Raw genomic sequence first — 15,438 nt, 5'->3', positions numbered from 1 at the left:
TACACTGAATATAGCTATCTATCTCCGCCCCACAGTCTGACCTATGACAGACCTGCAGTCTTTGGCAATCAGCACAAAAGTGTAAATGAACAGCAGTGATAAGTGTATTAACACAGGCAAGGTATATATCATAAAACATCAATTCTAAGAGTATAAATAGTCATATTAAGATCATTATTTTTTGTAATATGTTTTGGTTATTAAACATTGTTGTTATCCAATTAAATCAAGAATTTCAATAATTTCTTATTAAACAGTTCTCTTCAAAAAGTTTACTTAAGTACTAATGTATGTATTGATATTTTGTTATATGTTTAATGAAGAAAGGATCTCTCAGAGACTATTAGCCAGCAAATATCTCACAATTTTCAGTTTGTTTACTTATTACTAGAGAAATTATCATTTTAATCAAGCTAGTTTCACATATGAAGCATATACATTTATACACATAGAAAGATATATAGACTAATTTTCAGCAAGAATATCAAGAAAGGAAGGCATCAAGCCATCAAGAAAGGTAGCTTGCTATCTATAAATTCATGAAACAGTAGATGTACATCTTTAAAAAGGTTGGAAATAAAGAACACACAGAATAAATAGAGAATCATGAACTGCAATTAGAGATTAATCTTCAGTAGAAAACAGCATATATATATTTATTAAAATGTTTTAGATATTATAACAAAATTATTTTTTAATTAAATGCACATCTATATGCATCCAGTATTTAATATACCTGGATATATTGAGCCTAGAGGAAGAAATGTACCTGTCTCGTCATCATTATTTACAACTGGTGGGAGTCGCCTCTCCCAGCCTAGGTGCTATTCAAAACAATGAACAGTGGAATGTAGTAAAAGTACATTTTCTTTCACCACATTTTGACAACATCATAACTTTGTTTACAAATACATGATATTTTCTGCCCTGTTAATTCCCACGTGGAAGAAAACTGAAGGTTATTTCTAGACCTACCTCTCGACTGGAAAGAAGTGTGACAGAAAATTAAACATGCTGGATGAATGCTTTGCAATAAATTGCCATGTGAGATATACCTGCTTTCCATTGACTACAGGGAAAACTTCAACATCTACGTTAGATAAGACAGCATTTAGATGGTTAAATTAAGGAAAGGAAATACTGTTTTTTTCTTCCTTTTATTTTTCTTCCTTTTTTAAATGTTAGAAAAATGTGCTTGTAAAAAATTTGGCTTGTAAAAACAGTTAACTGAAACAATCAAAAACATTTTAGATTTAAAAATGGCTATTTTAGGCAACTTGACATACAAAAAGAAGTCAAAGAAGGTCTGAAATCACACACTTTCATGAATGTGGTTTCTGTTGGTAGAGGAGTGTAATTTGAGGCTAATGAGACATTTATGGCCTTTGAAGTAAATATGGACGGAAGCTAAAACTGATGCGCATCTACTACAAACACCACTTATACTTGATTATGAATCTGAGCCACGAGCCACAGTTTGAGATGCTTAAACAGTGTATGAATCAGGCCTTCAGGGCAACCTGATGTTTTTTCCAAGATCTGCTGTTAGCACTTACTGATTTTTTCCACCTTGAGCAGCTAAGTATGTCAGTAGCTCTATACTAATTTTGTACTTGCTGGGGAAATTTGAGACAAAGCTTATGTCTTCTTTGCTCCAGGGTCTGACAACACATTCTAAAGTGATTTCAAGTTTTTGTGACCTCCTCGTGGGGATCATGGACAGTGACAAGAAAACTAAACACAAATATAAATGATATGAACACAGGAGAATGAAGACTACACAGATCTCCTGGGATTTCTCTGGCTTTATCTAACCTGACTAGTACACTATCATGTACATCAGCTTTCAGTCTCTTACCATCTCTCTGTCTCTCCCTTCTGTCCAACCCCCTTGGGGCAAGTTTTCTGATGTGTACATAGGTCTCATCCCAATACAGAGTCAGAGATGGGCAGGATATAGTCCCACATCCTCCTATTTAGATATACTCTCTGAGAGCAAACATTTGGCTTAATTAACTGAACCCTAACCACCAGAACAAAACTTATACATAATATAAATTCTGCAATTTCAGATTCTCAGATTTTGTGTAGTATTTAGTGCACTTTTACAGAATATTGGGATGTCACAAGTATTTCATTTACCAAGAACAGGAATGGTGGCTTCTCTCTTTCCCTTCTCTCTTCTCCTCTAAAGAGGTTAGCTGGAAAGTTCTAAAGTAAATTTTTGGATTTTTTTTTTCTTTTAATAAAAGTATTTTGAAAATCCTGCTTATATTAAATACATTAATATATTAAATATATATTAAGAAAAAAATATATTTATATATATATATATATATATGAAATATATATATACCATTTTTATATTTCATAAATATAAAAACCATATTTATATTTCATAAATACTATTCTAGAATAAATGAATGTCATGGCTGGAGATCATATATAAGAATGATCCAAGGGATAGCAATTTGTGAATAAGCATTTAGTATTATTTTAAACAATACATTTATAGAATCTAGATATTTAACAAAGAATTAATCAAAGAGTCATTCTCTGTAAAAGCTCTTCCCATACCAGGTTTAAAACTCTGGCAGCAACAAACTCAGCTTTGAAACCTGCAACCAATCAATAAACCCATGCAATGGAAAAAGACTCAGAGGGGATGGGCAAGGGCGAGGTGCCCATGAAGCTCAGGAATAACATATGTTGTGACTGGCCACAGCTGTCACACAGAAAGCTGACCTCACCTCAACACAGAAGGGACCACATGGTGGCCTTTGTTTTAGATGAACAGCTATGTCAGCTGAATGGACCAACTGGTGTAAACGTTTCTCCCTAGTTCATCAAGAGGGTGTGAATGTCTCCCTGAGTCAGCCAGACCAGCATGGGAGCAGTGCATACATGGCTTAGCCCAATAGAGAGTACAAAAACTAAATGATTTTGAAGAGGGCAACAGGCTTGAGTTGGTTTCAACCTGCATATTCCTTCCCAGTGACTGGAGACGCCTAGTGTCCTGACAGCGAGTATATAATGGAGATTGGTAATGAGAATCACATTAGTATTGTGATTGAACTGTATATTGCAACTGCTATATTTTGATAAGCGTAATGTACACTTTTGCTGTGATTTCAGTATATTGCTGTATCACTCTGCTAAATCAAAAATCACATATAACATCAAACACCTTAAAATAAGTATATTTTGATATTAAATCTTACACCCTCCGTGTGTGGAATATCTAAAAGAACCTGGTCAGAGAGTACTGAACTCTGACCCAACCTCATAATTCTTCACTTTAATTATTCAAAACATTTGCTCAATAATATAATAATAGTTATTTCAAGTATCATCAAAAACATATTATTGCTGTCTACCACCTCTTCTAACAGTATACAATTATGATTTCTTTAGGCTTTTTCTCAATTTCTAGAAATATCTTCTTCACACATTGAAATGAACTTAGCTTTTTTCTTCCTCATGCTACATAAAGCTGTTCAGAAAAGTCAAACAAAAAGGAACACCAGTCATGTGCTAATAGGCAGTTTCTGGACTGGATTACTCCAAAGTTGTTAGGAAGCTCATTAACTGAAATTAGTAAATCCTATATATTGCTAAATTTCAAAACTGAGTCCATAGCAAGGTGTAGCGTCAAGTGAGCATGTAGCGCAGTCTTATGATGTAAATTATTTTTCACAACAGAGGCTATATGTTTATTTTCTGGATTTTGTAAGTAACTTCACAATAAGAATAGATTCCAAGAGTGTATTTATTATGTTAACTGCCTACAGCCAGGGAAAAAATTACAAATATTCACCTGTCACCTCACAACGTATTGCCAATCAAAAAAAAAATAATAATAATAATAATAAAAAGAAATCAACTGAACTTTATCTACTGAGTATACTACCTGCATATCTACATTACTACTGCATTAACCTGATTATATGTTGATATAATGGCTGTAGTATCAAGTTACAGTGCAATCAGAGCAATTCAACAGATAATAGGGATCAGGAGGGATTTTTAGTGATTCAGAATGTTACTTTTTGACTATGTGTCTTTTACTTCACTTTCTAATGTGTCCTTCATTAGTCCCCTGTGAATACTCAGTTGAAGATCTGAAGAATAGAAATTAAAAGAAAATCAAATATCAGCAATAATTAAGAATTTATGTTGTGTCTTTTCTTAATATGGAAACAAATGCAAACTACAAAAACAACACTATGGAACTTTTAGTTGGTCTCAGATTTATGGTTAGAATTAGCTGAGGACAAAGACAGATGATTCTTAATATAGAAAGAAAATGTGCAAATCAATATAAATGATACACAAACATTCAAATAATCCACTTTTTCAACTGACATACTGCATTTACCCTCTTCTGAGCATCCCCAGAAAGTCTCTCAGATAAGCTGTGAAAATGTCAGCAGATCCCTCAGGTTAGAAACTGCAATCACATTTACTTTTCAGAAAATGGATACACATTTATCTTGTATCATTGCTTCTTTCCTGCAGCTACCACTCTTACTCTGAATTTATAAATCCTATACACTATCTGAAAGAATGACGGGATTATGAGAAAAGGCTGTGAGGTCTGGTCCCTAAATTGTTTTTGAAAACTGCAATTCTCTCAATAATAAAAACAATTTGAAAAGCAAGTGGAGGGAAAGCAAGAGTGACCAGGACTCCCTTCCTAGAAAAGCAAAATAAATACATTTCTAAAGTCTTCTATAAAAAATCAGGTGTTTGGCTCTAAATATGAAAACTCGCTGAATAACAATGCAGTAGAACCACAAGCATGGCCTTCCACTACTTTTTGCTATATTTAAAAAGATAAAAAACAATATGTCCATGAGGACATAAGACTAACAAGAAATGCTCAATTAAGCAATTGTGCTTATCCTTCTGACTTTTAAACTCTGCCTCTGACTGCTGTTAAGATACATGGAGAAATCTTAGTGATCAGATAATGCTGATGATTCTGCTTCTTGAGATAAATTGATAAAGTAAGTATGAGTTATCACTATACGGAGAAAAACAAAAAAAATGCATAAACTGTTTAAACTCTTTTAAATTGCTAATTATCTCAAACTTTCATTCTGTGTTCTAGATAGATCTAAACCAGACTATTCATGATATGAATTTGAGCTTCTCATAACTGAATAGACACTGCAGCCTGAAGCCTTCAAATTGCCTGAACCCAGAATGCCAGGGAGGAGATGACACATTCTCAGATAATGAAGTAAAATGAATTCTGATTGCAAGATAGCGTGTGACACGGTACTAGGCCTTTCTTGTTCAGAAAGAATCCCATGCCTAAACCTCACCATAGGTGATGATCACAACACACATCAACGTGATAATCTTTGATTGTGGCTGCAAAGTCTACGAAAATTTTAATCAAGAATATATTTTAGGTGAATGAATAAAAATAGCATCAGTACAGTCTAGCAGCACTTCTAATTTCACTGCCAGCTCATTCTTCTGACATGACCTTGTAAAAGAAATGTAGTTCACCCTGAGTCTCCCTTTATTTCTTTACTGCACTCCTCTTTTTGAAAGTTTGGAGGTATGATTCCAAAAGAAAGCATTATGGTCTGAAAGAGGATGTTCACCACTGAGTTTCTGTAGTACAAAAGCTCCTGCAGAACAACAGTATAACACAAAAACATGCAGAATTCATACATCCATACTTCCATACAGAAGTCCCCATACCAATCTAGATCTCAGTCTGTTTTTAAGCCACTGCAGTAGCACTGGAGTTTAGCTCTAAGTAGTAAACTAAATAGATCTAGAGCATGGGTGTCAGCATAAAGCTGCCACAATACTCATACTGTGCAGTTGTAAGTAAAATCCCTTGCAAAATGTCATGTAACAGTCTCTACACCAATGCACTGGCATGACCAAGGAATCAAATCAGAAGTTGCCTTCAACAAGCAGTACAGATAAGGCAATCCTTTTTCAGAGGTTAGAAAGATTTTAACTGTATGGATGCAAGTTGTGCTATGCTACACTGCCAGAGAACAGGAGTCGGATCTTTATATTTACGTTAGACACAGCCTCATGGGTAGTGCTTGAAAACCAAGATTGCCTGTAATTTTACTTAGTGTACAGGCTGTCTCTTTAGTGCCTAGATATAGAAAATAAGAGCAAAATGAGATGAATTCCTTCAGGAAATTCATGAAATTTTGCCCTCAGTTGACATCACATATGTTGACAAATCCATATGAGAAACAAAACAGTGAGATAAGTTTGTAAAAAGACAATGAAAGCTGAGTAATATTAAGGAGTTATCTAGAATCCAACACTAAAATCTAGAAACTAAGACACAGACTTCTGGTACCAGAAGTTTCTTTCCTTTGGGACATTTAAAATTAAATTACATAAAGTACCAAGAAGATGCACTACAAGAAATAATGCAATACACACACAAGTCTGAACAAAATGGCCCAGTATCAATGATTTGTGTTTCTTTTTAAATCACTATTTTTCCAAATGTAGAACTTGCTGTCCAAAAAGCTAATGGGAAAAGAACAAAGATATGTTGAGAAGAGAAAAGAAAATAGTGTAAAAAACAATTGTTTGTAGTAAATTATCTATTCCTTTAGATAGATCTTTTATTCCCAATCCTGACTACCCAAAGAATAGAAATCAGAGCATCTTTCATGGTCTTTTTCACAATTCCAAAAGAATTCTCAAAACCACTAAGTCAACGTTATTCCGTGAGGAAAGAAATCACAACAAAACAAAACAAAACAAAACCAAAAACAACAGATTTCTTTAAGTGATTTGCTTGACAGCCCCGACTATTCTACTACATGCATAACAATTTTAAAGTCATCTTATGTTTAGCTAATTAAGTTTTCTTGTATCTGTGGCTTTTCAGAACTTTAACGTAGTATATTTGCTTAGTAGTGTGTAGAACTGGTATCAAAGTAGAAAAGGAAAGTCAATAATGAACCTGGGAACTGGTCATTTCTCCTTCTCCTGCTCACCCTGCCACTACCATTAATGGAACATTACAGTTTTGCCTAGCAGCATGAAAAGGTATCTCCTCTCCTTTGAACACCTCAGAACTCATCGTGAAAGCTAGTGCTGTTCTCACTAATGTTATCTGACAAAGTTAGACACTCTGCCTAACCCAGAGACATACACTTCCCACAGCTATTGTTCCTACTCTAACAGTATCTGACATTAAAAATGAGATTAGCCAAATCACCATAAAAACATTCTGAAGGTTATGTTTAAGGAGTCCAAGTCATTGGACATCTAACTGTTGGATGGCTGAAGTATGATAAGAGATTTCTTTCCTTATCTTTTAACAATATACACAGAATTACCCCTAAAATCGTGATACAGAACTATAGGAAAGTTTAATTTTCCTGTGAGTTTCATATGTGAACCAAGTCCTCATGACTAAAATCAGAAAAAAAATATATTCTAGTTAGAGTTTCTAATAATTTTTGTTTGTTCTTTGGCTAGTTCTGCTTAGGATTCAAAGACAATGTGAAGTTCATTGGTAAGAAATTAAGTGTAGAGAATTCAGAAAGAACTTCAACCATTTTCTCCCATAACCTTTAATTCTTTTCATGCTCTAATATTAACTTCTTTTTCATCGCTTTCTCTGTGTTATTTTGAAAACTTCTCTGCATGATAACTTCCCTGGAGCAAATTCATATCTCATTGAACAAAGTTATCAGTTTATTCCTGCCAGTTACACCTAACATTAATCTTTACTAACATAAAACTGATAGGTTTGAGAAAAAAACAGTATTACATTAGAAATGTATAGTTATTTTGCTTCTCTCTCTCTCAGAGATAGAAAACAGATCACTCTTCTAATGTTTCCTATAACTTTTTGATGCAGTAAGCACTACTTATGAATAACTTTCTAATGGAACCTGTGTGAGATTATTACACATCATTTTATTTAGAACCCTATTTGTTTTCACAGGACATGAAAAACTACATGGGACTTTCAGAACTGCAAACAGATACAGAAATGCATCCTATGATCTTCCAAAGATTTCTTTGACCGTATAATACATCATTATACACAGCAGTACTCACTGTCTTCTCAGACTAAGTGTGGTCTTAGTTTTTACATGATATAAAATTCTGATCGCTGTTGAGAAAAGAGAACATGAGGAGGTGAGCAAATACACTAGTGCATTATATAATGAGAGGAAATTTTGTCATAATAAATTTATGACAAAATATTATACTCCACTATCTTTCTAAGACCTTTCTTATTCTTGTTTTCTACTACTTTGAAATCTGTCCTCTTATCAAAATATCTCTATAAATTTTCTCATTCGCACATGACCTCTCAGTTTCATGTCTAATTCCCAAATCTTTCTCACTGATTGAACTCCACTAGTTTGTTCTTTTCTCCAAATTACAGCTCTTTTCTACAGGCCTTTTCTTCTCCATGGTTATTTCCCTCTAGCTTCTCTTCTTCTCTTTTTACATACATGTAAGACGTGTACAGAAACATATGTACTTATTTCTCTTATTCTTTAATTCAATCAATATAGAAAATATTTCATTTATTTTGCAAAATATTTTTGCCATTTCCTTTTGTTTTGTTTTTTAACATTTCCATATAGGATGATACAGCAGAAACAAGAGAATCAAAAACAATTTTCAGCTCTCACGTTGATGAGGAAGAACTGATTTAGGTCAGGATTGAAAAAATTATACTTTGTCACGTGGCAAGAGTTACAGTTTCCTGTGTGCTATTATTATATCATCTTAAGAAATCCTACTAATAAAACATAATATCAACCAAAAATACCTACCACAAACTAATGCAGTCAATTAATAGAACAGATGGAGGTCATGGCAGACAATTAAATCTCTTTGACAGAGGAGAAAATTACTTTACTTCATACTGGAGTTATGTCAGTAATTCCTGCCTGATCTGACTTACACTTTTATTCATCAAAATAATTCCTTCTATAATGCTTTATTTGGCATGAGATAGAGATCTATTATCTAAAGGCATTGCTTGCTGTTCTCTATAATTATTTATTTTTAAGGTGGTGGGAAAGTGCACATATGTTTTGTCAGCAGTACCTTTAGTGATTCTAGAACAAGAAAATCAAATATGTTCTTTGCTTTTGTTTAGACAGCTGCTACTCTTCTTGAAGTCTGCTCCCCAAAGGGATGATATAACTATCACCTTGGCAAGTTGCTAACCACTTTCCCTTTGGAATGTAAGATTCTCACCATACGTATTAGAGATAACCATCCAGGATCAAGAGATTCATTATTCCTCTGGCTCTGATTTCCTAGTATATTGAAACTGTATAACTATTTAAACATATTTACAACACTTATCTTTCCTAAACGCAAGCAGCAACAGAGTTTTCTTTCTGTATATCAGGTACACTGGTAATACTAAAAACTACAAATGATGTTGTAATATTCTGGCAATATTGATTATATATTTCACATTTCTGAAAACTTTGCTGATTATGTGCCCATACATTAAAATGCTAAGCCATAAACAGCAATAGTTAAAAACTGTATAGTTCTGAATTTAAATTCATAAATTAATTTAAAAAAATAAGTCCATATCAAATGAACCCCGATCTGTTTCTGACTACACTCACTTAAAGAAAAAAAAAATCCAGTGTTCCAGTCCAGAATATCATCATATCAAATTCAAAAGGTGTGATAACTCTCTAATTACTTTTTTTCCAAATCAGCTTTTAACATATTGTGGAATATCTAGGAGTTACTGAGCTCAGAACTGTGTTGTGCTAATACTGCACAAATATTTTAAAGCACTGAAGACTGTACTCCAGAAGACAAAGAAGCTGCCAAACAGTACCCATTACTTATTTATCAGTTACAAATTCATCCAAAACACATATTGTGTGGTCACTCTTCCTTGGTGGTACATATAAATTGCTTGATTTAAAATATTATGAGCATTCCACTGATTTTACTCACTTTTCTGTTCTATTACAATGTGGAAACAACAATGACCATGAATTTCATGGGAATCAAAAAATTCTTTTATACTGTTTCCTGCACATATTTTAAGATTTCAGATTTGGGTATATTAACTGCGATAGCACTGTTCACGACCAGAAGAACAAAACTCCTCTGCTCCTGTTCCTACAGTGCTTAGTGCCTTGCCCAGCAGCCATCACCAAGCCCCACTATGACACAACACGATCCCCACCACTTCCCAAACTATCCAATTTCATCTCTTCAGATACAATAAGCTCCTATGCCTGTGCCAAAGCTCCTTTCATTGGCTATCTATCAAAGAATTACTTCCTCAAGCTGTTGTAAGATTGGCCTTTTTTTTTCCTCACTTGAATTTAAATGTCCAGCAGTTAAAAGAACAAATTCCTTGCTCTTCAGTGCCTTTTTTACACCAACATTCTCAAAAAAACCTCTCTTTCCAGAAACTTCTAGCCAGGTCAACTTAAAACACTTTTCTTGTGTTTGCAGTTCTATTATCAGGTTCTGAGTATCAAGTGTGTCTTACAAAATCACTTCATTAATATGGCTAATTTTAGCACTATTGCTTTGCTACCTTGAAAGCTTTAGGGAAAGATCAATTTCTTTTGCCAAGAGTTCTCTTTAAGCATGAATACATATATTTCCCTTGGTGAAAAGAGAACATCCTACTGAATGACAGTCTTGCATATAGGCTGCATATCAGGGTTTACAGATTATTCTCCAAATATTTATCGCTGCCATTTTATAGCTCCTCTCATACACCCTCCCTTGTGACATTTTGTGAATAGCAGCAGTCGGCAGATGTTGATCAAATTATGGTGACACAATAAGGATGATGTTGCTTGGAAGGACAAAGATGCCAAAGAACCTCTGCTTTTTCTTGTGCTGTCATTGAAACATTTTTGCTAGAAAATGGTCAACATGCTGTCACTAGCATCTGTCCTTGCAAAAAAACGGTGTTGCAAAAAGTGGGACAGCTTCACATTGTGGTTAATTATTTTTCTCCTGAATACTGCAGAAAAGTTAGCAGAACACCACTTGCACTGCATACAAATCTACAAACCTGAAATAATGTCTAAGTCCTGCAGTGTCTCAAAATGCCTAAAACTAGATTCAGAATTCTTGCTTTTCTCATGGTTGGATTCATCCAAACCTTGCCTTACATGAACACCCGAGAACACTTCAGTATGCTGAAGTATATATTTACATTCTCACAGTATTTGAAATAATTTTTAAAGCATTTATTTGCTGTTAGCACAGTTTTCTGATGCTGTTTTCATTCAGCAATATGTAGTCCACTTAGATTTTTATTTCAAAGTCCATTTTTTTGTGGAAGATTATATACTGGTGGTTGATGTAGTATATGTAGCACTTATGTACAGTATCTTCTTTAGTTTCCTGAATGGCAAAATGTGTGACAAAAACTTAAAAATGTTGAGTCAAGAAATTGAAGCATAGCATTATTCCACATCAAATTTAATTTTTTTTCTTCCTCACAGTATTGCACTCCTTTCCAGCAGCCTAAGTATACAACTGTCCTTCCCATATCTGCAAAAAGAAAAAGAAAAAGAAAAAAAAGAAAAAAAAAAAAAAAAAAAAAAAAACACTTCCCAAAGTCACTTCTCTTCAGTATTACACCTTCATACCAAGTACCTGATTGCTCCTTCCTCTGAGCTCTGAGAGCAAGATAAGAGAAGATGCTACTTCAGAGCAACCAGTCATAAGCACTGGGACTGGAATCAGAAACCTATTCATACTAAGAACAAAATGGAGTTTCTGAGTCTGACTAAGCCAAAATACATAAAAAAAAAAAAAAAAAAAAAAAAAAAAAAAAAAAGGGGGGGGGGGGAAGAGTAGTTTCCAAATATTTTCCTAGTTAGACCTTAAAATGCTTGAAAGCAGAATGACATTATAGTTTACACTATGTTAAATTCTTGATCAATGATACTGATCACATCCTTTACAAATCAAAATTCTGCAAGTTCTTCCTTATTTTTAACAGCATATTTTGCATCCTGTTTAGTAGCCAATGCATACATTGTAAACTTTTCTGCAACCAAATACAAGCTTATTCTACAGTTCTGTTGTTCACCTACAATTTGTTAAAGGGTAATTTCTTCTCTGATAGATCTACCAGGTGTGACTATGCCAAATTAATTCATTTTTCACTTATTTTATGAGATATGTTCAGACTTTCACACTGAGCCCCCTGTAAATCATTTTGCATATTATTCCTGTGATTGCACTGCACCAGCTCCAATATCCATGCTGGAAATTCTCATACATTTATTTTCCTTGTCAAGATCTTCTATTGAAAACTCTTGCTTTGAAAATGAATGGACACAGAGTACAGCTTTTGTATTATCCTCAGAGCTTTGTCCTCTATCAGTGTGCTCTTTAATGAATCCTGCTTTAGAATTAATTTACAATTTATGTTGAGAATAATAAATTTGAATTTCTTGTGCCTGTATGCAGCACGTTAGCCCACCTGCTCACATCTTTCCTTTTTGTTGAGATAGCTTCTAAGTTTATGGAAAATACATTTTATTTCTGCCATTGGGCATACTTTGTATTGTATCCTTGCACCACTGCACTCAGTCAGATCATTTCACTAATACTTTCATAAAAATACTAAAATAATAATGGTTTCAGTAGCCTTTAAAATATTTACTTTTCATTTTGTTTTCCCCAATACAGTATATTTCTTGTAATTATTTTCCTTTAACCAGAACTGTACTTACAGTGCAGGCTTTCAGTCTCTAATTATCCATCCCCTAACTGCTGAAATGACTGATTGTCATTATATAAGCCAGTAATATAATGGTCTTATTTTTCTTCTTCTCCTTTTTGCTAGCTGCAGATAATGAAACAGAAAGGGAGCTACAGTTATTTAAAATCTATAGGAAGAAAAGTTGAATTGCTCTTAAATGAAGATGTCTAGACGTAACACTGCTTTTCAGATAAATTACTACTATCTTTAAAATAAAATATATTGAAAAGTCTGAGTCATATGTATTTTTTTTTCACAAACAGTTTGTGTATGACAATCACTGGAAAAAATATTTACAAGCATATCTTTGCTAGTGAACAGTAGTCATCAAACTGATCAAATTGACTTGTTAAATATGTGTGTTACCATCTTACAGTGCTAGAGTATCAGAAAAATTCTAAGGTAAAGACTCATTTAAACAAGCCAATCAATTATTATTTAAATGATAAATTAAAAGATTCAGAATTCTCCAATGAGAGCTTGTATTTTCAAAACAAAATGACATAAAAATATATAATTCGAGATTTTTTTAAAGAATGAATTATAGCTAAATTGAATTTAGCTTATATTCAATTTATGCTGTGATGTGATTTTAATCAGCAAGTATTACAAACTAGAGGCATTTCTTCAAAAGCTTTCTCATATTTATAGGTTTCCCAATTTTGATAACTCATCTTTAATATCTTTGTTGAAAGTCTAACAATCAAAGGATTTTTTTTTGTCAATGAAGAAAATAACACATACGATAACACATACAATAACACATACGATTTGCTAAAGTCAGCAAGACCAAAGACCTTGGATCAGAATAGGTCGAATTTCAGACATGCAGATAACTTCTGCTTTCCCAAAGAATTTTGGCAACTCACAAAAGGCATTCCACTGTAAATGATAGGAAGGCTGTTATGTGAGTTTGGATAGCATTCAGATCAGCTTCAGAAATGCAAACCTAGTTATGGAGATAACTGTTGTTATTAGAAAGACTTCTTTATATTCCTTGAATTACTAGAATTACTAATCTATAAACACAGAGCAAGTGTTTTTCAATGTGGTAAGGGAAAAAAAAAAAAAAAAGTAACTAACAGAAAATAGGTAATTACTACCAATATAGGCAATCTATCTTTTAAGTAATATTAACTCTAATGACTGAAAAAAGCATGTTAATTGACTGATCTAGTACCAATTAAAAGAGTTTTGTTTCCACCATGGAGAACTGAAACAGAATTTGAATAAATATTTGATAGCATATTGCTAATTTCTTATACAACCACAAACTACAGAATTTTAAGGTAATAAATAGAAACATTGAATACCAAATTTTGTCACTTACTGTGTAAAATCAATTTGAAACACATTAAAAAGTACGTTGATGTTGCTAACTTTCTGCAGATAATTTTGTAAGCTTTATAGTCACATTCATTCTGTGTGTACACACGTGAATCTCCATCACTACCAACACAGTTGTAACCAGATTAAAAAGACACCTATACTAGTCCAGATTATTGAGGGAAAAAGAGGCTATAATACCTAAAACAGATAGAATCTTTTTTTTTTAACCTAAGTAAATTCATCTTTACATGATAGACACAAAGATAATTCTGAACCTTTTTTTTTTTTTTTTTTTCAGTTAGTGGAAAATAATATTACCAAATTTGTGTTGTGTTCCCCTTTGGGGGCTCTTTCTTGGGAAAGAGCAATGCAGTATGTATGAAAGAGAATGTGTTTTTGGATAATGAAAAGTTGTAGAAAGGGTATTTCAGATACTTTCTGCTTTTATATTAAAAGATTCAAAAGAAAGATGTTGCATACACATAATTTGTGTACAACCTCAATAGAACATCAAAACAAAATATTGTTTTAAAATATACAGCTGAACAATACCTTGAAGTCTGGGTCTAATCTGGTATGCAATTGAAATTAAATATATTTTATAATCACAAATACAAACATATTTTCTTTCAGAATCACAAAATAATTTTCAGTTCTAAGATAATTCTACAAATCCTTTGACTTCTTGCTGGCAAAAGCTTGGGGTTTGAGGTTTTTGTCCTTTATTTTTTTTAAGAAAAAAATTTACCATCATTTCCCCTGATCACTCAACAGCTGCACCAACTCGTTTTCAGGGTGCCAGTTAACATAATTTTGGTGGATTATCTGCATTTGGCAGAGAATGGAAATAATTCAGTATTTTTCATGCTACACTGTTTCCCCAAGTGATACAATACTGAGAGTTTAAAAATATTTAACCAAATGAAGTGTCCAGTCAGCTTTTCAAAAACATCACCCACACCATTTTACTGCCCTCTAGACTTCTCTCCAAAACCAGCATTCACAAATCCATTCCTAACATTACTGAGCAGCTATGTCTCATCTGGTCAGCATCACTTCACTTACAAGACTTTCATCTCTTCAATCCTCTGCTTCCCTGAGATGCACCTCCATAAAGTGGAGGTTAAATCCAACAAATTCTGGGTATATCATACAGGATTTGCATCCAGACTAGAATACAAATGATCTTCATACAACTTACTATTTAATTTTAGAAGTGCCTAAACTCAGAGAAATTTACCTCTTTTGCACTGTAATGTTCTCTGAGGCCCAAAAACACAAAAATCTGCAAGCGAACTTTTGGGTGTAACACTCAAAATCCCAGTAACTATTCTAGGCATCTGAAAAGCTCACAG

Source organism: Rhea pennata, chromosome 1, assembly GCF_028389875.1.
Source record: "Rhea pennata isolate bPtePen1 chromosome 1, bPtePen1.pri, whole genome shotgun sequence".
NCBI classification, from domain to species: Eukaryota; Metazoa; Chordata; class Aves; order Rheiformes; family Rheidae; genus Rhea; species Rhea pennata.
This window is presented reverse-complemented; position numbering follows the sequence as displayed.